The 24,939-nt window shown below is 47.2% G+C and overlaps 1 protein-coding gene across 5 annotated transcripts in view; it reads left to right on the top strand.

Moving 5' to 3' along the window:
* The window catches only part of LOC111147042 (gamma-glutamylamine cyclotransferase), a 58,012-nt gene that overhangs the window by 26,654 nt on the left and 6,419 nt on the right, over window positions 1-24,939 (top strand). For 3 of the 5 annotated variants that reach the window (XM_022502895.1, XM_022502897.1, XM_022502894.1), the window contains one exon: window positions 16,965-17,091. The exons of 1 other annotated variant lie outside the window; for it this stretch is intronic. The gene's annotated coding sequence lies outside the window, so the exon portion shown is untranslated. Of the gene's footprint in view, window positions 1-16,900; window positions 17,092-24,939 lie in introns of those variants that run through there. One more of the 5 variants, XM_022502898.1, reaches the window with a different exon arrangement.

The following is a 24,939-nucleotide window of genomic DNA, read 5'->3' as shown; positions in this document are numbered from 1 at the left end:
GGTTAAGCGACTGCCTTCAGCTCAGGTCATGATCCTGGAGTCCTGGGGTCGAGTCCCACATCAGACTCCCTGCTCAGCAGGGAGTCTGCTTCTCCCGCTGATCTCTCTCCTCTCATGCTTGCTCTCTCTCTCTCTCAAATAAATAAATAAAATCATTAAAAAATTTTTTAAAAATTAAAAAAAAAAGAATACAATCAATTTCTGTTTGTTGATTTTGCACCCTGCAGCTTAACTAAACTTCTTGATTAGTGTTAACAGTTTTAGAAGATTCTGTAGGAGTCTCCATAATTTGCAAACAAAGATTATCAGATAATATAATCTTCAAACAAAGACAGTTTTACTTCTTCCTCTTCAATATGGCTGCCTTTTATTTCTTCATTTTCCTGATAGCTCTGGTCAGGACTTCTAGTAGTATTTTGAATAAGACTAGTGAGAGTGAACATCCTTGTCTTGTTCCTGATCTTAGAGGAAACGTGTTTGGTTTTTCACTGTTGAGTATGATGTCAGCTGTGGGTTTGTCATATATGACCTTTATTATGTTGAGGTATGTTCCTCTGTACCCAGTTTTTTGAGAGTTTTTATCATGAAAGGATATTTTGTCAAATGCTTTTTATGCCTCTACTGAGATGATCTTATGGTTTTAACTTTCATTTTATTAATGTGGTATATCATTTGATGATTTCTTTTTTTTATTTGAAGCACTGTTTTCATTTTTTTCTCTCATAAATCCTGAACATTCTTATTATTTGTATTAATAATAAGTTTTTTATTTCCTTATCTTTTTTAAAATTTAATGTTATTTTTATTGTTCCAAGAGTCATTGATTATGCACCATACCCAGTGCTCCATGCAAGATGTGCCCTCCTTAATACCCACCACCAGGCTTACCCAACCCGCCCAACCTCCTCCCCTCCAAAACCCTCAGTTTGTTTCTTAGAGTCCACAGTCTCTCATGGTTCATCTCCCTCTCTGATTTCCCCCAATTCACTTTTCCCCTCCTTCTCCTAATGTCCTCCATGTTATTCCTTATGCTCCATAAGTAGGTGAAACCATATGATAATTGACTTTCTCTTTAACTCAGCATAATCTCCTCTAGTACTGTCCATGTTGATATAAAAGTTGGGTATTCATTCTTTCTGATGGATGCATAATATCCCATTGTATATATGAACCATATCCTCTTTATCCATTCATCTGTTGAAGGGCATCTTGGCTCTTTCCACAGTTTGCTGTTTGTGGCCATTGCTGCTATGAACATTGGGGTACAGATGGCCCTTCTTTTCACTGCACCTGTATCTTTGGGGTAAATACCCAGTAGTGCAATTGCTCTATTTTTTTTTTTTTTTTAATAATGAAAGGATTTTTTTTTTTTCAAAGATTCTACCTATCTATTTGACACAGAGAGAGAGATCACAAGTAGGCAGAGAGGCAGGCAGAGATAGGGGGAAGCAGGCTCCCTGCTGAGCAGAGAGCCTGATGCAGGGCTCAATGCCAGCACCCTGCAATCATGACCTGAGCCAAAGGCAGAGGCCTAACCCACTGAGCCACCCAGGCGCCCCAGCTCTATTTTTAATTTAAGGAATCTCCACACTGTTTTCCAAAGTGGCTGCACCGACTTACATTCCCACCAACAGTGTAAGAGGGTTCCCCTTTCTCCACATTCTCTCCAACACTTGTTTCTTGTCTTGTTAATTTTGGCCATTCTAACTGGTGTAAGATGGTATCTCAATGTGGTTTTTTTTTTTTAAGTGTTTTCTATTTTATTATTTTTTTTAAAGATTGTATTATTTATTTGAGAGAGAGAGGTCACAAGAAGGCAGAGAGGCAGGCAGAGAGAGAGGAGGAAGCAGGCTCCCCGCTGAGCAGAGAGCTCGGTGTGGGGCTCGATCCCAGGACCCTGAAATCATGACCTGAGCCGAAGGCAGAGGCTTTAACCCAGAGCCATCCAGGCGCCCCTCAATGTGGTTTTGATTTGAATTTCCCTGATGGCTAATGATGGTGAACATTTTCTCATGTGTCTGTTAGCCATTTATATGTCTTCTTTGGAGAAATGTCTGTTCATGTCTTCTGCCCATTTTCTGACATGATTATCTGTTTTTTGGGTGTTGAGTTTGAGGAGTTCTTTATAGATCTTGGATATCAGCCCCTTGTCTGTAGTGTCATTTGCAAATATTTTCTCCCATTCCGTGGGTTGCCTCTTTGTTTTGCTGACTGTTTCCTTTGCTGTGCAGAAGCTTTTGATCTTGATGAAGTCCCAAAAGTTCATTTTCACTCTTGTTTCCTTTGCCTTTGGAGACATGTCTTGAAAGAGATTGCTATGGCTGATGTCGAAGAGGTTACTGCTTATGTTCTCTACGATTTTGATAGATTCCTGCCTCATGTTGAGATCTTTTATCCATTTCGAGTTTATCTTTGTGTATAGTGTAGGAGAATGGTCAAGTTTCATTCTTTTATATGTAGCTGTCGAATTTTCCCAGCACCATTTATTGAAGAGACTGTCCTTTTTTCACAAAACAGGTATTTTTTCCTCTTTTGTCAAAGATTATTTGACCATAGGGGCGCCTGGGTGGCTCAGTTGGTTAAGCGACTGCCTTCGCCTCAGGTCATGATCCTGGAGTCCCAGGATCGAGTCCCACATTGGGCTCCCTGCTTGGCAGGGAGTCTGCTCTCCCTCTGACCTCTCCACTCTCACACTCTCTCAAATAATAAAATTTAAAAAAATATATATTATTTGACCATAGAGTTGCGGATCCATATCTGGACTCTCTACTCTGTTCCACTGGTCTGTGTGTCTGTTTTTGTGCCAGTACCATGCTGTCTTGGTGATCACAGCTTTGTAGCGAAGCTTGAAATCAGGCATCATGATGCCCCCAGCTTTGTTTTTCTTTTTCAACATTTCCATAGCAATCGGGGTCTTTTCTGGTTCCATACAATTTTAAGATTGTTTGTTCCAGCACTTTGAAAAATGCTGGTGGAATTTTGATCAGGTTGGCATTGAAAGTATAGATTGTTCTGGGCAGTATAGACATTTTAAAGATGTTTGTTCTTTTGATCCGTGAGCATGGAATGCTTTTCCATCTTTTTCTGTGTCTTCTTCAATTTCTTTCATGAGTGTTCTGTAGTTCCTCTAGTACAAATCCTTTATCTCTTTAGTTAGGTTTATTCCAAGGTATCTTATGGTTCTTGGTGCTATAATAAATGGAATTGATTCTCTAATTTCCCTTTCTCTATTTTCATTGTTACTGTATAAGAAAGCAACTGGTTTCTGTACATTGATTTTGTATGCTGCCACATTACTGAATTCCTATATGAGTTCTAGTAGTTTGGGGGTGGAGTCTTTTGGGTTTTCCATATAAAGTATCATGTCATCTGCGGAGAGAGAGAGTTTGACTTCTTCTTTGCCAATTCGAATACCTTTTATTTCTTTTTGTTGTCTCATTGCTGTTGCTAGGACTTCTAGTACTATGTTGAACAACAGTGGCGAGAGTGGACATCCTTGTCGTGTTCTTGATCTCAAAAGGAAGGCTGTTAGCTTTTCCCCATTGAGGATGATGTTTGCTGTGGGTTTTTCATAGCTAGATTTTTATGAAGTTGAGGAATGTTCCCTCTATCCCTATACTTTGAAGAGTTTTAATCAGGAACGGATGCTGTATCTTGTCAAATGCTTTTTCTGCATCAATTGAGAGGACCACGTGGTTCTTCTCTCTTCTCTAATTGATTTGTTCTATCATATTGATTGATTTGTGAATGTTGAATCACCCTTGCATCCCAGGGATAATTCCCACCTGGTCATGGTAGATAATCTTTTTAAAGTACTATTGGATCCTATTAGCTAAGATCTTGTTGAGAATCTTGGCATTCATATTCATCAGGGATATTGGTCTGAAATTCTTTTTGATGGGGTCTTTGCCTGGTTTGGGGGTCAGGGTAATGGTAGGTTCATAGAAAGAGTCTGGAAGTTTTCCTTCTGTTTCTGTTTTTTGAAACAGCTTCAGGAGAACAGGTATTATTTCTTCTTTGAATGTTTGGTAGAATTCCCCAGGGAATCCGTCAGGTCCTTTGCTCTTGTTTTTTGGGAGGTTTTTGATCACTGCTTCAATCTTGTTACTAGATATTGGTCTATTCAGATTGTCAGTTTCTTCCTGTTTCAGTCTTGGAAGTTTATAGATTTCCAGGAATGCATCCATTTCTTCAGGGTTGCTTAACTTATTGGCATATAGCTATTGATAATAATTTCTGATGATTGTTTCTATTTCCTTGGTGTTGGTTGTGATCGCTCCCCTTTCGTTCATAATTTTATTAATTTGGGTCCTCTCTCTTTTCTTTTGAATTAGTTTGGCCAGTGGTTTATCAATATTATTGACTCTTTCAAAGAACCAGCTTCTAGTTTCATTGATATGTTCTACTGTATTTCTAGTTTCTAACTCACTGATCTCTGCTCTAATCTTGATTATTTCCCTTCTTGTGTGTGGGGTTGGCTTAATTTGTTGTTGATTCTCCCGTTCTTTTTTTTTTTTTTTTTAGATTTTATTTATTTATTTAACAGATAGAGATCACAAGTAGGCAGAGAGGCAGGCAGAGAGAGAAAGAGAGAGAGAGAGAGGAAGAAGCAGGCTCCCTGGCTGAGCAGAGAGCCCGATGTGGGGCTCGATCCCAGTACCCTGAGATCATGACCTGAGCCAAAGGCAGAGGCTTTAACACACTGAATCACCCAGGCACCCCGATTCTCCAGTTCTTTAAGGTATAATGAGAGCTGGTGTATTCGGGATTTTTCAATTTTTTTTGAGTGAGGCTTGGATGGCTATGTATTTCCCCCTTAGGACCACCTTTGCCATATCCCATAGGTTTGGGACCAATATGTCTTCTTAATATGTATTCTCATTGGTTTCCATTAATTGTTTAAGCTCTTCTTTGATTTCCAGGTTGATCCAAACATTCTTGAGCAGGATGGTCTTTAACTTCAGGTGTTTGTATTCCTTCCAAACTTTTTCTTGTGGTTGAGCTCCAGTTTCAAAGCACTGTGGTCTGAGAATATGCAGGGAATAATCTCGGTCTTTTGGTATCAGTTGAGTCCTGATTTGTGACCCAGTATGTGGTCTAATCCAGAGAAAGTTCCATGTGTGCTTGAGAAGAATGAGTATTCTGTTGTTTTAGGGTGGAATGTTCTGTATATATCTATGAGGTCCATCTGGTCCAATGTGTCATTCAAAACTCATTTCTTTTTTGATTTTCTGCTAAGATAATCTGTCTATTACTGAGAGTGGTATGTTAAGATCCCCTACAATTAATGTATTCGTATCAATATGACTCTTTGATTAACAGTTGGCTTATGTAGTAGGCTGCTCCCATATTGGGGGCATAAATATTTACAATTGTTAGATCTTCTTGGTGGATAGACCCTTTAAGAATAATGTAGTGTCCTTCTGTATCTGACTACAGTCTTTAGCTTAAAATCTAATTTATGTGATATGAAAATCATATCTAATTTATCTGATATGAAAATCATACTTTCTTTTGAGGCCCATCAGCATGAAAGATGGTTCTCCATCCCTTCACTTTCAGTCTGGATGTATCTTTAGGTTTCAAATGTGTCTCTTGTAGACAGCATATGGACAGTTCCTGTCATTTTATCCAGTCTGCAACCCTGTGCCATTTTATGGGAGCATTTAGGCCATTCACGTTGAGAGTGATTTATGAAAGATAAGTTTTTATTGACATCATGTTGCCTGAGAAGTCCTTGTTTCTATGAATTGTCTCTGTAAATTTCTGTTCTGTGTCACTCTTGGGTTCTTTCTTCTTTTCTAGAACACCCCTCCCCCCTTAATATTTCTTGTAGTGCCAGCTTGGTGGTCACATACTCTTTTAAACCTTGCCGGTCTTGGAAGATTTTTATCTTTCCATCAATTTTGAATGTCAGCCTTGCTGGATAAAGTATTCTTGGCTACATGTTCTTCTCATTTAGTGCCTTGAATATGTCTTACCAGCCCTTTCTGGCTTGCCAGGTTTCTGTGGACAGGTCTGACATTATTCTGATGGTCCTTCCTCTGTACATAAGGAATCTCTTCCCCCTAGCTGCCCTTAAGACCTCTTGTCTAAAATTATGATTCAAGAATTTTACAATTAAGTGTCTGGATGTACTGTGGAAAGGGTGGTTGGTTATGGACGTTGGGGAGGTATGTGATATGGTGAGTGCTGTGAAATGTGTAAGCCTGATGATTCACAAACCTGCACCCCTGGGGCAGATAATACATTATATGTTAACAAAAATAATTTTAAAAAATAAGTGTCTAGATGTCTTTCTAGATTCATTGATCTTGAGGGTTGTCCTTTCTGCCTCTAGGACATGAACACTTGTTCTGTTTTCCAGATTAGGGAAATTTTTTTTAATTTAATTTTATTTTTTTTCAGTGAGCCAAAATTCATTGTTTATGCACCACACCCAGTGCTCCATGCAATACGTGCCCTTCTTAATACCCACCACCAGATTCACCCAACCCCCACCCCCTCCCCTCCAAAACCCTGTTTGTTTCTCAGAGTCCACAGTCTCTCGTGGTTTGTCTCCCCCTCCGATTCCCCCCAACTCACTTCTCCTCTCCATCTCCCAATGTCCTTTGTATTATTCCTTATGCTCCACAAGTAAGTGAAACCATATGATAATTGACTGTCTCTGCTTGACTTATTTCACTCAGCATAATTTCTTACAGTCCCATCCATGTTGATACATCCTTTCTGATGGAGGCATCATACTCTTTGTATATATGGACCATATCTTCTTTATCCATTTGTCTGTTGAAGGGCATCTTGGTTCTTTCCACAGTTTGGCAACTGCGGCCATTGCTGCTATAAACATTGAGGTACATATGGCCCTTCTTTTCACTACATCTGTATCTTTGGTGTAAATACCCAGTAGTGCAATTGCAGGGTCCAGATTAGGGAAATTTTTACCCAGAATTTGTTCAACTATATCTTCTAGTCTTCTCTCTTTCTCCACCCTCTCAGGGATCCCAATAATTCTGATGTTGGAACATTTTATGGCATCATTTATTTCCCTAATTCTGTTTTCATGGCTTCCAAGCTGTTTGTTCCAGGCCTCCTCCTGATCCTTCTTCTCTATCAGTTTGTCTTCTAGATCACTAATTCGATCTTCTGCCTCGGTTACCCTAGCTGTTTAGAGTATTTAGATTAGATTGGATCTCATTGATAGCATTTTTTAGTATTGCCAGATCAGTCCTCACTTCTACCCTTAGAGTTCCTGTGTTGCCACTAATGGTCTTCTCCAGCCTAGCCATTGCCTAGATAATTGTAACCCTGAATTCCCTTTCTGACATACTGTTTATGTCCATATCCAATAGTTCTGTGGTAGAGGGCACAGTCTCCGAATTTTTCCTCTGTTGGGTGTTCCTCCTCCTAATCATTTTGGTGAGAGGTGGTTAAGGGGATGTGTAGCTGAATATATCAACCATGATCTAGGCAAGGTGCACCCTGGAAAGTTTCGGAGCAATCGGAAGTCACCACCAAGAAGGAAGAAAAAAGAGAGAGAAAAAGAGAAAACCCAGCCAAAATAAGCCCACAAGTAAGATTTATAAAGGTACATAAACAAAAATGAACAATCAAAAAGACCGATGAAAGTAAAAGACATGAAAAAAAAAAAAAAAGAAAGAAAGAAAGCCCAGCCAAAATGAACCCCAAGAGTAAGATTTATATAGTACAAAATCAAAAACAAATACACAGAAACACCAACAGAAAAATAAGATGGGAAAGTGGTTCTAAACCCTTGATATAAGTGAGGAAGGCTATTTCAATTCTTCCTGGGTGGATCTTGTTGTCTTTGTTAAAGGACTCAACTTTCCAGAGATACAAGGAAATTAAAACTGGTTTATATATAGGGGTAGTATTGGATAGGGAAAAAGGATTACCTTGAAGCTTATATTATATGTATAAAAAAGAAAGAAAGAAAAGAAAAACACAGGTATATATATGAAAAAAGTTCAAGTTTAAAAAGTTATTGTGTAATATGTTGTATTAAATCTATAGTTGTAATGGTAAGTAGGTTAAAAAAAATTAAAAGAACAAGAATGGTGAGAAGGAACTTAAAAAAAAAGTTGTATCTATGAAGTATACAGGTTTGGGGGCAATTTCAGGAGCTTAATATATTGTTTTCCCCCTGATGTTGGGGTTTTACAGTTTTATAGGGCCCCATGGTGGTTGTCCTCTTGTTCTTTTGGCTTGTCTTCAGGGGGAGGGGACTGCCATGTTGTTTTTTAGTCAGTCCTGCTTGGGCTGAGTCATCCTGGCCCCTCTTAAGGGGCTGGGCTCTGTGGAAACCGGTTTTTCAGGCTTTTGTCCCCCAGAGGTTTTTGTTCTTTGGTGGCTTTTTGCAGCTTTTCGGAGTTTTAGTGGAAAGCAAACTGTCCGCACCCAGACCTCTGCCTCAGACCGTTCCCCTCCGCGTGGTCCAGAACCCAGGCTCCCCCTCTGCAAACTCCGCTGAACAGCACAACCTCCCACAGGCGGTGCGCACCCCCAGCCACCGTCTCAGGGGTCGCCCAAGGCCGCCGCTTGTCTCTGCACCCCGTGCCACTAAAACCGTGAGCGAGGTTGGTCCAGGCAAGCCGAAACCCAGGGGGCTGCCGTTGCCGGGACTGCTGTCTGGAGTCCGGGCCCACACCGGGTACGCTCATACCCGGCAGAGGCGCAGGTCGTGGAGGGCACTGGGCCGAGGGACCCTGATCTGAGACTGAGCTGGGTTCTCTCGAGCGCAGGCTGGGAGCGCTCAGACCCCACGGCCACACAGGTCGCAGAAGGCTGCGGTGCAGAGACCATGGACCGGTGCCCACACTGGGCTCTCTCAGGCGCAGGTGGAGCAGTGGTGCGAGCAGTGGAAAGCTGTGGGCCCAGGGGCCACGGACTGGAGTCCCCACCCTGTTCTCTCTGGCACGGGTAGTCACCAGCAGTGACCATTGTGGGACCGTGGGCTTAGTCCTGAGCCCATGACCGCCTGATTCCACTAGGCAGATCTTAAGATCTTTTGCTCTTTTTGAGTGCTTTTAATCAGTCTCCAAGTTAAATGCTCCAAGTTTGAGTGCTTTTAGCCAGTCTGTAGTCTCCTGTGCCAGTCACAGGGTACTTTTGTACTGGGGTATTACTTTACAGTGGGTCACTTCTGGTGGGTCCCTCCCCCTTCTGTTTATCATCCGGTATCAGTCCGAGCGTTCCCACTCTGCTTTACCTCTCCACTGCTGTCTTCTGCCCCTGTAGAGATCTCGAAGTATATAATCTTCCATCTCAGGCTGATTTCATGGATGTTCAGGGTGTCCTGGTAGGTAGTTAGCTCACTTTAGGGGACCAGTTGAAACAGGGTCTCCTACTTCTCCGCCATCTTGCCCCTCCTCCTCCATTTGTTAATTTTGTGTGTGTTGAACCATCCTTGCATCCCAGGGATCAGTCCCACTTGATTATGGTGTATGATCCTTTTAATGTCTTTTAATGTGCTGTTGCATTCCATTTGCTAACATTTTGTTAAGAATTTTTGCATCTATATTCATCAGGAATATGAGTCTGTTGTCGTCTTGTGGTGGCGTTTTTTAGCTTTGCTATCAGGGTAATGCTGACCTTGTAAAATGAGTTTGGGAGTGTTCCTATCACTTCAGTTTTTTTGCTGAGTTTGAGAAGGACTGGCATTAATTCATCTTTAAATGTTTGGTAAAATTAAATAAAACCATATGGTCCCAGACTTTTCTTTGTTGGGAGGTTTTTGATTACTGATTCAATCACCTTATTTGTTCTTGGTTCATATAGGCTATTTCTTCATTGTTCTCTCTTACTCAGTTGGATGTTTCCAGGAATCTCTCAGTTTCTTGTAGGTTATCCAATTTGTTGGCATATAACTATTCATAGTCTTCTGTGATCCTGTGTATTTCCTTGGTATCGATTGTAATGTCTCTTCTTTTGTTTCTGATTTTATTTACTTGAATCTTCTTCTTCTTCTTTTTTTTTTTTAGTCTAGCTAAAGTTTTGTCATTTTTATATTAAAAAAAAAAACCATCTCTTAGTTTCATTTATGTTTTCTATTTTTTGACCTCTATTTCTGCCCTGACCTTTGTTATTCCCTCCTTCTTCAAACTATAGGCGTAATTTGTTCTTCTTTTCCTCTTTCCTGGAAACTTGTCCTCCACTCTGTTACTCTATGTGTGTTAAAAATGTAATGCACAGGTCGCCTGGGTGGCTCAGTTGGTTGGGTGACTGCCTTTGGCTCAGGTCATGATCCCAGAGTCCCAGGATCGAGTCCCACATCAGGTTCCCTGCTCAGTGGGGAGTCTGTTTCTCCCTCTGACTCTTCCCTCTCATGCTCTTTCGCACTCACTCTCTCTCTGAAATAAATAAAATCTTTAAAAAAAATAAAATAAGGGACGCCTGGGTGGCTCAGTTGGTTAAGCAGCTGCCTTCAGCTCAGGTCATGATCCCAGTGTCCTGGGATCGAGTCCCACATCGGGCTCCTTGCTCATCAGGGAGCCTGCTTCTCCCTCTGCCTCTGCCTGCCAATCTGTCTGCCTGTGCTTGCTCTCTCTCCCTCTCTCTCTCTCTGACAAATAAATAAATAAAATCTTAAAAAAAATAAAATAAAATAAAATAAAATAATTAAAAAAAAAAAAGTAATGTGCAGAGGTGCCTGGGTGGCTCAGTGGGTTAAGCATCTGACTTCAGCTCAGGTCATGATCTCAGGGTCCTGGGTCAAGCCCCGCATCGGCTCTCTGTTCAGTGAAGAGTCTGCTTGTCCTCCTCCCTCTCCCTCTGCCCCTTCCCCAACTCGTGCTCTCTCAAATTAATAAAAGCTTTTAAAAAAATGTGATGTACATTTTTTAAAAAAAGATTTATTTTTATAGAGAGAGGGCAAGTGCGGGCTTGGGGGGGCAGCAGAGGGAGGAAGAGAATCTCCAGGAGACTCCCTGCTGACTGCGGAGCCTGGCACGGGCTCGATCTTATGACCCTGAGGTCATGACCTGAGCTGAAATCAAGAGGCTTAACTGAGCCCCCCAGGCACCTCTGTAACGCCCATTTTGTGAAAGCGCAACGCATCAGGAAAGCGCGATCACGTAGTGTGGTGGGTTTCCTGTAGGAACGCCCCGTGTCAGCAGCATCTAGAGCAGGTGTCCTCGTGTCTGTCCTCCGTGGTGGCCGCTGTGCTGACATCCGGCAGCGGAGGAGTCAGGCTGTTATTCACGGCCGCGTGAACACCGTCGTGCAGGACACGCGCCGCTCCCTGAGGTCTGTCACTCAGCGCTGCTCGTGATGTCCTCGTCCCCTCGTCCCCACTGCTGGAGTTCTGCACAGTGTAGCTCCCTTTAGGAGCCCGTTTTCCTGGCGACGGACGTCTGGGTACGGTCTACTCTGGGCTGTCACAGGCGGTGCTGGTCAGAAGTGCCTGTCGCTTCTTGGTGCACTTGTGTTGACGTTTCTGTGGAGCATCTGCCTGGAGCGGAGCGGCGGGGCTGCGGGGTAGGCCCAGGCCCAGCTTCCGCACATACTGTCACGCGCTCTGCCGTGCGGCTGCATTGGATCATGTTTTAAGACCGAAATCTTACCATGTCTCCCCCCGGCTTCGTACCTTTAGTCCCCCCATCACGGCTGGGAGCTAGGGCTCGTGTAACCTGGGTCCAGGCTCCCTCCTTTGCCTCTTCCCCTGTGGTCCTGGCCTCACACTCAGGCTCTGGCTCCCAGACGTGCCCAGGCCATGCCCCCCGTTCAGACCGCCTGTTCGTCCCGTAGCCATCCCCCGACTTGTGCCCACCTCTTTCCTTTTCTCCTCCAAGACTCTGCTGTTCAGAGAGTCACTCTCCTTCCGGACACGTGGCGCCCAGCTTCCCCGGGCCTGTCTCACTGGCCCCCCCAGTGTGTCCCATCATCATCTTTTTCTGTACCTCGGCGGCTTAACACCTGGGGGGAGGTGTGGTCCTCCTGGGCTACGTCAGTCTTGCTCCCTCTGGGAGGTAAGGACCAGCGCTCCCAAGAACTGTCTTTGTCCCAAGATGGGAACAGTGGGAGGGAGAGAAATTCCTTAACTCAAAAATAGTTGAAGGCACCATTATCGTAATACAGGGCCAAGCTGGCATGAATTTTGAAGGATCAGCTCCTTCGGGCCACTGTGGCCCAGCGGGTCCCTCCCCCGCCCCCGCTGCCTCCGTGCCATGGTCACGCTGGACAGCAGGGCCCAGGGGTCCTGGCTGTGGGGGCCCATTCAAGACACTGGCAGAGAGGGGCACAGCCGCCGCAGCGAGGCCTCTCGTTAACCCTTCGTTTGTGACTTGTGACGCCTGGGCTTAGGAAGTGGGGGGATTGCTTGTTTCCTTTTTGGGGAGACTCCTGAGAGACCAGATGACATCTGCTACTTCAGCCCCGGGGGGCGGGGGGTAGATAGTTCCTGCTGCTGCTGACCACAGGCAGTTCCAGGATAGGGGAGGGCGGAGAGGAGGCAGACCTCATTTTCTTGTCTTTGTTAGTCACATATACATGTTTCTGGGGTGTTTCTATATATATGAAAGATACGAAAGTCATTTTGGGCAAGGAAAATGCCCAAGTTCCTACAGACAGAAAACTAAAATTCTTGGGCTGTTTGGGAAAATGTCTGAGTAAACACAGTGGTAGCTTCCCTGAGTCTTTCTGCTTCTCATGATTGAAGAAACATTTATAAACCTAAACAAAAAGTCTAGTAATGGAAAAACAAAGCTATCGTTCTGTTGTTTCAGAAATGTTTGAAGAACCATTTAAATGGAACAGAGCAGTTATCTGTTCTCTGATAACCACGAAGCAGCAACGAGGGAGATCTTAGATTCTCACTGGATTTTGCTCTTCCCTGAATAGACTCTGTGTTAGCTTTTAAGTGCTTTTGAAAAGTCAAGTATAGACCAAATTGTGCTTTTTAGTAATATTTGGGGTCCCGGGATCCACCCCTGAGCACTGGAGAGGCCAAGGGGTCATGAATCCAGAGGAAGAATGGTGTGTTTGGCCTCAAAGCTGCTGGCTTCTGTCCGCTGAGCCTAGCGGTAATGTGGCTTTTAAAGGAAAAAAAAAAACCACAACCATTTCTGGTGGAGGTTTTGTATATGAAAGGGTTGGATTCAATTAGTTCAGTGCATTCAGTTCCCTTTGAAGCCCCAGTCGTCCCAACACAACATGTTTTTCTAGTAGTTTTGGACTCAAAGAATGCTGGCTGCGGTCAGCGAACAGTGAGCAGCTGCGTGTTTAGGACTCACAGGAACGTGAGGAAATGGATCCACTTTACGTCAAGTATTTAGCAGCACGTTTAGTAACACAGCCTTCATTTCTTCCCACTTCTTTCCTGGAGTTCAGAGTTTTAGCTGCTCCCTCCATGGTTTTGAGTTGAACCGAGGGTAATAAGGCACTGGAAGGATCTGAAGGCTTGGGGGGCAGGTAATTAATCAAAAACCCCATCAGGCTTCATTTTCGTTGCTTTTATTTTTTTTTAAGCTTATTTCTTCTTTAAAACTTTAAAAATGGGAGATCCATGCCTCCCGTGTGGACATGGGGTCGTTCTTCCCCACACTGACAGGCAGGTCACTCCCCTCCGGTTTGCCTTCCTCCCTCTTGCCTATCGGACCGCCTCCAGGTAACCAACAGCTTTGGAGAGAATTTAAACTGGTTTTAACAATATTCTTTACAAAAGTTTACTTGGGAAGGTGAATCTGTTACCCAAAGATTTGAGGCCTGAATTCCAGAGCGCGCTGGAAACGGAGCTTGGATCATTGCAGACTCCCGCGGGCTGGCAGTGCCGACCAGCAGGGGGCGCCCTGGGGTGGGCGCACAGTCCCGGCTCACACCAGACACAGCGGTGAGGGGGGGGGCGGGGTGGGGGGGGCACGTGTGCTGGTGGTTCCTGAGGAACACTCGGGGTTCCTTTGGTAGCGTAGGTGGTGTTCTGGAGCTTCGTAGCTGTGTCTGGCGGTCATCTCAGAGTCTTTCGGCTCATTCGGTCCCGCGTCACTGAAGAGGCCTGTGACTGGCTGTCCCGCGGGTCCTGGGTCCCAGGGCTGTAGGCACAGGATGCCCGTGTCCCCCACTACCAACCCTGCGGCCTTGCCCCATCTGGCTGGGTGAGGCAGGCCCCTCTGACAGTCGGCAGGGCTTGGCGTTGACCGCAGCTCCCTGTCCAGTGCTCCTTCTGGGAGGCTTGCTCGTCCAGAGCTATGAAGTGCTGCCTTAAATACAGGGCGTGTGGGCTCAGGCCTAGCCAGGACCCCTCACCTGCATCCGAAACAATTTTATTCACTTTTGGGTAGGCCTGACTTCTAAAGTGGCTCTCTAAGGGTTGTTTAAATAGGTGTGTGTTCTCTTCTTTCTAGAATAGTTAGCAAACCACCTAAAGAGGAATGACTTCCTATGACATTTTGTAATAGTGCTTTTGTGTTGCTTCAGACTTAAATTTAAGTTGTATTTCCAAGCTCCCCATTTCTCACCTAAGAAAGCAAAACAGTTAAATAAAACCCACTTTGTGGGTTTTTTTAAGATTTTATTTTTATTTATTTGACAGAGATCACAAGTAGGCAGAGAGGCAGGCAGAGACAGAGGAGGAAGCAGGCTCCCTGCTGAGCAGAGACCCGATGCGGGACTCGATCCCAGGACCGAGACCATGACCTGAGCCGAAGGCAGAGCCTTAACCCACTGAGCCACCAGGCGCCCCACCACCTTGTTAATACAGCCTTAAAATGTTTCTGTAAAACAAAACCCTTCAGATGGACACTGAAGGAGAGTCATTCCCCTTCCCTCCATTGCTTTTGGCCTGAGTTGTCACTGAGAAAAACAATGACCTTTGGGGGCAAACAAGGTAGGTGGCAGTTACCTGCCCTTAACCAGACCTCTTAGCCCTTTCACCATGCCCTGCGGATGGATGTCAGGTTGGGACACGGCACAGATTCTTGGCTCTTTCTCCTTGACCTTGTGCCGGGCAGAATGAACATATTTGGAGCCACTGCCGGCCGTCAGTAAGAGCTGCACTCTTCCCCAGCGGGCTTGCAAGTGTATCCTACGAGCCACTGCAGATCAGTTGCTCTGTTTCTCAGAAGCCAAGTGTGGGAAACCTCTGCTTGGTCCGCGGCCATGTAGACGGGCCCTGGTGGGTCATGATAGCCGGAGAGGCCCGAGTCTGAATCCTAGGAGCCGTGCCTCAGAGCTCACCACACCCTTGGCCGCACGCCTCGGGCTGCTTCAGAGAACAATCGGAAGAACATGTTGGGTTCCAGAAAGTGTCTAAGTTTAAGGTAGGCCACCGCAAATCCTAAATAAAAGATGGGAAGGTGGTGCTGTTGATTGGGGATCATGGAGCATGTTGAACTCAGGTAAGAATATAAACTGGTAATAGTAATTATAGACCAAGAGGCCAGCAAACTGTGTTCCTTCTATGATCTCCATTGTTTTCTTTAGCTCAGTTTTCTTTGAGAAAAAATTTTACACATAAGAAAAATAACACATTAAGTATGTAGGTGGATCATTCCAGAAAATGTGTGTGCCGCTCTCCTGCATTCCAAGCCGGGTCTGCCGGCGGTGGCGTTGGGCTTCTCCCCGCCGAGCCGGTCATCGACGTCACATGTTACCTTGTCCTCGCTCCACGTCTCGCCGAATCGCACGTGGTGGGACCCGGGGGTGCGTGCTCCTGGGACACAGAGAAGGCTGTGTGCCGGCGGGGTTGCGCGGAGCCACTCTGTTCACTAGCGTCCCATCAGATTTCACTGGACACACAAGGTCAAAGATAAAACTGTTAGAATTGTCAGCTTCTGAGCACTGATTCCACGGTGCACGCTGGCACGTTGCAGGGACGTGTGCTCGCGCTGCGTAGACACCTGGGGGTGCCTTCTGGGTGAGGACAGAAGCGGAGCCCGGAGTGGAGCCGGGCCCCGGCCGCCGCCTCCCGGGCCCTCTGGAGCAGGGAGGTGATCCTGTCGGGCAGCTGAGGGCGGCAGGCAGGGAGGGGACTGCCTCCTCCAGGAGCTGGGGGGAGCCTGCATAGGGCGGGAAGGGGTGAAGGCAAACATACCTGCTCTGTCGGCTGTAACCGGGCACCCGTTAGGTCACTCGTCTCAGTTTCCCCATCTGTGAAATGGGCAGAACCTAGAGAGTGCGGGGATGTCCCACTGAGTGTTAACTTGAGAATGTAAGTGGGGCCTGAGCGCTCAGCTCCCCGAGGCAACATCATTCCTGTTCCACCCCCGAGCCACGGGGGCCTCTTTGTGGTGAGGACTCGCGGCACCTTCTTCCCGGGCTCGGCCCTGCCGGTGGCACACGCGCTCCCCCCACCTGCGGCGACAGGCGCCCCTCTCTGGCTGTGGGGCCGGGCCTCCCCGTTCCCATCCGGCCCGGCGCCGGAGCCCCTGCCCTGACCCGGTTCAGGGATTTTACAGCTGTTTCTTTCCAGACTTTCAGAGAGGGCCTGGGGGTGGGAGGGGACGGTCCTGTCACCCTCGCGGGTCACTTTGTTTTAAAGGCAGCAAAAGAACTGCCTTACAGTGGTCTGGCATTGAAAAATGTCTTTGTAAGCTGCCTGGCACGGCCGGTTACCCAGACAGCGCTCGGAGGACCCCGTGTGGCATCAGGGACCATAGAGCGCTTGTTTGTCTCACGGACCCCTGAGGGGCAGAGTGGGAGGGGACAGCGGAGCGGAGACCCTCACTTCTTGATTTCAAAGGCGCCGCCGCCCGTTCGTGCAAGAAAGGTGCTCGGGGAATCGTTTCCGGGGCGGTCAGTGGGGCCGGGGAGGGTCGCCCGGCAGGAAGCCCCCGTCGTGGCTGTAAAGCAGCCCCTGAGCCGGAGAGTGACGCATCAAAGCGGCCACAGGATGCGGCCCGAGCTGTCCCCGGCAGGCCGCCCACCAGCCGATCGAGCGGGCGGGACGCGAAGCTCCAGGCCGGCTCCGCTCAGAGTTCAAGGCCCTTTGTTTTTTCACCTGTTTCCTCCAGTTCCGAGACACTTCTGAGGAGCTGACGTGCCACTGTAGCAGCCACGGCCGACTTCTGCAGGGAAGCAACGCTGGGCCAGGGAGGGCAGAAGCAGCCGCTCGCCGGAGAGGCGGGACTGGTCTACGGGGTAAGGAAGGGCCGCTCCGTGCACGGTCCTTGCACGCGGCCGCGCTAGGTCACCCCGGCTGCCGGCGGCGGCGGCACACGCGGGTCCCCAGGGGTGGCGGGCGGCGCGGGTCACGCGGGGCCCTCGTGCCCCCGAAGCCCAGCCCCTCCCAGCCTCAGTGTGACAGCGCGGGAGATCATGTTGGCCGCAGCGACGACAGCCTGAGGTGACAGCTTCACCGACACGGCCCCGCATCGTGACACTCTGATCCACGCCGGACGGGGTGTCTGCGGAGGCTCCTGTACTGCGAGGCCGTTCTCGTGTTCGAGCCGGTGTGCTCGGGGGCCTCTGCAGCTCCATCTCGCGGTCAGCACGAGCCGTTTCGCGTTTTTCGTCCTGTTCCCGGGTCGCCTGGGCTTCTGCACCGGCCTCGGCGCGCGGGGCGGTTGCAGACTGAACTAGCGTGGTACGGCTTCGGCCGAGCCCTGCCTTTTACGCTCTTGCCACCAGGTGGCTAAGAAAAAGATGAAGCAGGAAAAATTCAACAATTAGGAAATGACTTGTAATCACTTCTAATTCCTGCTTCGGCAGTGAAATACGAAACTAGAGGCCGGCTGTGTCTGAAGCCTGACAAGTGCCAAGCACGGGACAGGCAGCTCCTGCGGCGGCCGGAGGGGCGCGTCCAGCAGCGGTTGTTTTCCTAAATACTGACCGTGCTGAACGAGCCGCATTTTGCTGAAGTCAAACTTCGTGAAACTCTGAGCCTGTCCCACTCGCTGCTGACCCCCGGCTGTCCACAGTCCTCCCGACCCGTTGGGTTTGGGACTGGGGTTCAGTTTTTGGGCTTTTCGGTTCCAAGGGAAGGAGCTGACAGCCCCGCACGGCAGCGGCCTCCTGCTCAGCCTGGACACACGGATGACGCCGCTGGCAGAGACGGGGCTCGGGGGCATTCAGAGTCGGCTGGAGGACCCCAGAGTGAAATGGGCCATGCTGAATGGTAGCATCCCACGTGTCTCTCTCATTAATTCTGTAGGGACATCCATGCATTGTAGGGATGGTGACGTAACAGGGTAGAAAACACTTTAGACTTCTCCTTCGGCGGCGTCCGTTAGAGGGAAGACAGCATCAGAAGACCGGGACCTACTCTGTGGCATTTAAAGAGAATGGCAGATCTCATCCCGCGAGCACAGAACCCCACCGGTTCGCTGGCCGGTGCGTCTCGTGGTGCTCAGCTTCTCCTGCGCCTTCCAGGCTGCCCTCCACTTCTCCCATTTATTAACTTTGACAAGTCATCTCTTCGTCGTACACGATTTTATTCACAATTTGTTTTTCTGATTCAAAGTGAACATGAGTGCCTTAATCCGCTAATGGGAATTAATTGCTTGTTTTAGTGCTTAACTCAGTCCCCACAGGGATGAGTTTCTTCCTAAGGATCTGTATTTGTTCAAAACACAATCAGAAAGGCAATGATGTTTTTCTTGTGAAAGGAGCCAGAAATGCAAAATGTTCATTCTTTTTTCTTTTCTTACGTAAGTGGTAAAGGATACAATTCAATAGACGAAATGTTGACTATTATAATTTGGTCATTCTAGCAGGCTGCATTAGTTCCTAGAAAAGTTTATTGTCAGGTTTTCTTTCATGAGAAGAAATTATCTTCTGCAGAAGAAAGCTACTGGACTGATTTTCCACGAGTTGAAGTTCACAGCCTGCGGTCTAACCAGGCTCATTTCGATGTAGCACCACCTTCCTGCGCTTTCTTGGCTCTGAAAAATCATCAAGGCCCAACTAGTAACTGAGATGGCCTGGTTCCCTCTCCCGTTTATTATGCAGAATATTCATTGTTTTATTTCTTTAAGAGGCTTCACTGAGAGGCATATCAGTTAGTAGATCTTTTTATAAGAGCTTGATAAAGGGAGGGGATGGGGTGGAGAACCGAGGAAAGGACATTCACTGGGTGCTGAGGCCATGGACACATCGGCAATCAGTAGAGACAGGGATTCGATTCAGGCCTGTCACCGTGCATTTCTTTTCTCTTACCGGGCACTGCGATCTCCCACGTCCATCTCTGAACATGGAGGCTGCCCTGCCTGACCTTGTTCCCCACAAGGGCTGGGTCCACAGGGCGGGCCTGGTCGGCCATCAGTGTCCTAGAGGAGGCCGACCTGGGGGTATGTCCTGTACCTTAAAACAGAGACAGAACCACTTCTAAAGGTCACTCTTTGGTTTCCTCTGGAAAAGCCCAAGCGGCTCACCTTAGTATTTTATCTGAGACTCTGACACGGCTGAAACATAGGAACGTATGAGCTTCGGAGCGGCAGTGCCACCCCTCCCAACCCGAGTGAATCACAGGCGTGTTGTTGGTTAGCCCTGGCTGGGGTTCTGAGAACATCTGGCCCAGGTAATAGACTTTTATACATGTCCTCTTGGCCGTGACCCTCACAGTAGCCCCTGGACATGGGGTGAACATGTCAGACAAAGAACAGAAGAAAAACAGCACTGAAAGCCAGCAAAAGGAAGGAAAAAATAGAGATTGGAGCAGAGATAAAATATAGAAGAACAACAGAGAAAAATCAGCAAAATTGGCAAACACTCAATTTATTAAGAAAGATACAAATAAGTCAGAAATGAAAGAGGGGACATTACAGCCCATTTAATAGAAATAAAAAGAATTACAAGAAATAGCTGTACGCCAAGAAACCGGAAAGCCAGATGAAATGGATCATTCTTAGAAGCACACCCCACCGAGATGAGCTGTGATGAAACAGAAAATCGAAGCAACTCATAAGCAGAAAAGAGATTGAATTAGTAATCAAAACCTCTTAACATGGGGCACCTGGGTGGCTCAGTGGGTTAAAGTGTCTGACTCCTGGTTTCAGCGCAGGTCGTGATCTCATGGGTCATGCCTGCGATTCTCTCCCTCTCCCACCACTTGCACACTTTAAAAACAAAGACCAGAACCAGAGGGCTTCACTGGTGAATTCCACAAAATCTTCCCAAAAATAGAAGAGGAAGGAACACTTCCAAACGCATTCAATGAGACAGCATTCTCTGTTACCAAAACCACAGATTCATATCCCTGCGAATTGATGTAAAAATTCAAAACAACCTATTAGCAAACAAAATTCAGCAATAGAAGAGGATAATATATCACGACCAAGTGGAGTTTACCCAGGAATGCAGGGGTGGTTCAACGTTAGGAAAATCAATGTAATACACATTAACAGAATGAAGGAAAAAAAGTTTGACAAAATTCAACACCGGTTTGTGGTAAAAACACTTGAACTAGGAATAGAAGGGAACTACCACAATATACCACAATATAATAAGGGCCATATATGAAAAGCCCCATACTCAGAGATGAAAATCAAAGTTTCCCCCTTTAGGACCAGAAACAAGACAAGGATGCTTGTAATTTTACCACTTTTTTTTTTAAAGAGTTCATTTATTTATCTGACAGAGATCTCGAGTAGGCAGAGAGGCGGGCAGAGAGAGGGGAGGAAGCAGGCTCCTTGCTGAGCAGAGAGCCCGATGCGGGGCTCGATCCCAGGACCATTACCTGAGCCAAAGGCAGAGGCTTAACCCACTGAGCCACCCAGGTGCCCTGTAATTTTACCACTTCCATTCAACACGTATTAGAAGTCCTGCCTAAAATAATCAGACAAGTAAAAGTATAAGAGATATCCAAATTGGAAAGGAAGAAGTAAAATTATCTCTATTCACACTATCTTATATGTAGAAAGCCCCAAGATTTCCACAAGAATACTGTTAGAATAAACAAATTTAGTGAAGTTGAAAGATACAGAATCAGTGCACAAAAATTAGTTGCATTTCTATATATTAACAAAGAAAAATCTGGGGCACCTGGGTGGCTCAGTCGTTAAACTTCTGGCTTCGGCTCAGGTCACGATCCCAGAGTCCTGGGAATGAGCCCTTCGTTGGGCTCCCTGCTCAGCGGGAAGCCTGCTTCTCCCTCTCCCGCTCCCCCTGCTTGTGTTCCCTCTCTCGCTGTGTCTCTCTCTGTCAAATAAGTAAATAAAATCTTTTCAGACAAACAAAACAATGAAAAATCTGAAAAGAAAATATAAAAACTAATTCCTTTTATAGTAATATCAAAAAGAATAAAATACTTAGGAATAAACTTAACCAAGGAGGTGAGAGACTTATACACTGAAAACTACAACACATTGCTTAAAGAAATTAAAGACAATAAATGGAAAGATAACTCATGTTAATGGATTAGAAGACTATTGTTAGGATACTAATCCTGCCCAAAGTGAACTCCAGGTTTAATGCAACTCTTATGAGAATCCCCAAAGGTGCATTTTTGCAGAAATAGAAAAATCCATCCTAAAATTCATAAGGAATATCCAGGGACTCCAAATTAAGCAAAGTAATCTTGAAACATAACAAAGTTGGAGGTCTCCTACTTCCTGATTTCAAAAAACTTACTGCGCAGCAACAGCAATCAAAACCAGTGTGGTACTGACATAAAGACACACATATACATAGACCAATGAAAGACAACAGAGATCCAGAAATCAGTCGTCGCATATACAGTTCAGTGATTTTTTGACAAGAGTGCCAAGACCAATGGGGAAAGGACAGTCTTTACAACAATTGGAAAACTGGCTATCCCTATCCAAAAGAACGAAGTTGGGCCCTGACTTTAATTTTTTTTTTTATTTGACACAGAGAGAGAGATCACAGTAAGCAGAGAGGCGGCCGGGGCGGGGGGGCGGGTAAGCAGGCTCCCCACTGAGCAGAGCGCCTGATGCGGGGCTCGATCCCAGGATCCTGAGATCATGACCTGAGCCGAAGGCAGAGGCTTAACCTACTGTGCCACCCAGGCGCCCCTGGGTCCTTACTTGAAACCACATACAAAATTAACTCAAAATGGATCAATGACCTAAATATAAGAGCTAACACTATAAAAACTTGAGAAAACATAGGGCGTTAAGTTTCATGACACTGGGTTTGGCAGTGATTTCTTGGATATGATACTCAAAACACAGGAAACAGAAGTAAAAATACATTGGACAGCACCAAAATTCAAAACTGCATCGAAAGAGACAACCAACAGAATGAAAAGTTAACCTGTGGAGTGAGAGAACGTATTTGTAAACCATGCATCTGGTAAGAGGTTAATATCCAGAAGATACAGAGAACTGAAACACAATAGTGAAAAACCTGAATTGACATTCCTCCAAGGAAGATACGCGAATGGCCAATAAGCAGATGTGAAGACGCTGAGCATCCCCAGTCACGGAAATGCACATCCAAACCGCAGTGAGCTACGGCCGCACACCAGTCGGGATGGCCACTAGCAAAACAGCAAAACAGAAAACAAGTGCAGACAAAGATGTGGAGAAATTGGAACCCTTGCGCACTGTTGGTGAGAACGTAAAAATGGAAATTTTTACTGCTGCTAATGGAAAACAGGACGGAGGTTCTTCAGAAAATTAAACATAGAATAACCACATGATCTAGCAATCCCATGTTCATGGCAGCACTGTTCACCATAGCCAAGAAGTGGAAGCAACCCAGACGTCTGTCGGCGGATGGATACATAATGCACGTGATAGAGCACCACTCAGCCTTACGCAGGAAGGACATTCTGACATGTGCTGCAGCACAGACGAACCTTGAGGACATTATGCTCTGTGAAATTAGCCACAAAAAGACAGACATTATATAATTTCACTTACATGAGGTTCCTAGAGGAGTCAGACTCATAGAAAGAGCAAGTCGCATGGGACTGCCAGGGGTGGGGAGACGGGGAATGGGGAGTTATATTTAATGGGTGCAGAGTTTCAGTCTTGTAAGCTGGACAGCATCTGGGAGATGGCCGGGGGTGATGCGTACACAGCAGTGTGAGTGTATTTAACACGACTGAACTGTACAGTTCAAAATGGTTCGGGTGGCAAATTTTATATTTTGTGTATTTTATCACAATCTTGAAATATTTGGAAATAAGAAATTCAGAGAAGGAACTGGTTTAGCCAATAAAATTCAGTGAAAACAAGTTGGGGAGACAGAGGGTATAGTGAGGTATGTCCTTTGTAAACCGTCACTGTCACTGCAGAGCCCGAGTCCAGGCCTGTCCTTGACAGGGTCACCTCCCTGTGGCCTCGGGGTCAGCCTGAAGGGCAGAGTGCTGGGGGCACCGCGAGCCCAGCACACCCAGGCCCAGCCCCTGGTGCTGCCCCCCCAAGGGCTCTGTGCCTGGAGCCCCGTCACCGCCACGTTAGCTTCCCCATCGGCTCAGTGGGGTCCCACCACCTGTCTTTAAGGCGTGGGGCAGGTTCGGTGAGCAGAGCTGGCACCGGGCCGGCAGACGGGACCTGATCATCGCTGGGAGGAATCAGCCCCCGAAGGAGCGCCATCCTCCGCAGCGACCGGACCACGATTGCTGTCCCTCCGCCCCTCTCTCTAGGCCGGCTTGCCCACTCCTGGGTGAGGGATTTCTTCTCTTCCCTCGCAGATGAATCCCGGAGTTAGGGAAGCTCGACACTGTCTTTGCTAAGCACCTGCTCTGGCATCTTGTTGCTCTTACTCCAAAGCCCAGGCCTTCCCAGGAGGACCGCTCCGAACCTCTTTCCGTTCCGCAGGTCCTCGGCCCTGGTGGTGCCCGCCCCGGCCTGGACAGATGACCTCACCTATTTTAAGGAAAGGCCAGGCAGCTCAGCATGAACGTCCCTGTGGCCACCCATCTGTCCCTTCTGAGGCAGGGCCCCCTCACCACGCCTTCAGCACACTTTCCCATGTCCCCGCTCCGCAGCTCTGTTCTGTTTTGGTTTTGATGCTCCCTGTTCACGCATCTATTTCCTTTGACCTCCACGGTGAACGGGAAAGGGGAGTATGTATCTCATTCCTTACGTGGGGAGAGAACCTAATCTTCCCTCTACTCTTATTACTCCCTGTAGTAAAAGATTAACAGGAGAAAAACACAAAAATTCGATAACGTGTGTATCTGCTGTGAACATGGAGACACCCCGGGAACCGAGTCACTCCCTGCACGGCCCGCGCCCTCCCCGTGGATACGCTCCGGCGGGAGACCGGCCGGGCCGGCGGGGGAGGGCTGCAGGGCGCGCAGACAAGGGTAGACTCACGCCGTGGGCACCGCCGGAGCGTCTCGAGACGGACGGCCGTCCCCCTCTCGCTGGCACGGGCAGGGGCACAACCTAACACGTGGAGACACTCCGTAGACACCCCTTAGAAACCTAAGTGACTCTTCTCAAATGCGTCACTTCTAACTTCTAGCTTCTCCTGTGTGTGTTTTTTTTTTTTTTAAGATTTTATTTATTTGACGGAGATCACAGTAGGCAGAGAGGCAGGCAGGGAGAGAGGGGGACGCAGGCTCCCCGCTGAGCAGAGAGCCCGACGTGGGCCTCGATCCCAGGACCCTGAGATCATGACCTGAGCCGAAGGCAGAGGCTTAACCCACTGAGCCACCCAGGCGCCCCTCTCCTGTGTTTCTTAAAAATAATCAGGCTGAAGTAATCCTCCAGCCAGAGGCATATTCTGGGGTGACGAACTCGGCCCCCTCGGCTCCCTGGCCTTTCCCTCTCCTTTGTTTGCTTCCCGTTCTCCCTTCATGCTCTTGCTTCAGGGGACACACTGTCCCTCCGCACGCGCACTCCCTCTGTCCCCCAGCCATCTCCAGTCCACTCTGGGCCCACGACTGCCACCTCACTGGCTCTCTCTCGGCAACTGAAAACACACCCAAGCCCGTGGTGCCGTAAACTCTCCTCAGCGCCCCTCTAAGCTAGAGGTTTCCAGACCTCCACTGCCGTTCCATTGCACACTGAGTGTCTGGAAAGCTGAAGCGCTGAGGGCCCTGTGAAATGGGGGGGGCATGGGGTGCAGTGA

The sequence above is a fragment of the Enhydra lutris genome, unplaced genomic scaffold (genome assembly GCF_002288905.1).
Source record: "Enhydra lutris kenyoni isolate GAN:26980312 unplaced genomic scaffold, ASM228890v2 scaffoldscaffold15, whole genome shotgun sequence".
NCBI classification, from domain to species: domain Eukaryota; kingdom Metazoa; phylum Chordata; class Mammalia; order Carnivora; family Mustelidae; genus Enhydra; species Enhydra lutris.
The sequence above is the reverse complement of the archived record's forward strand: the minus strand, read 5'-3'. Positions and strand labels throughout refer to the sequence as shown.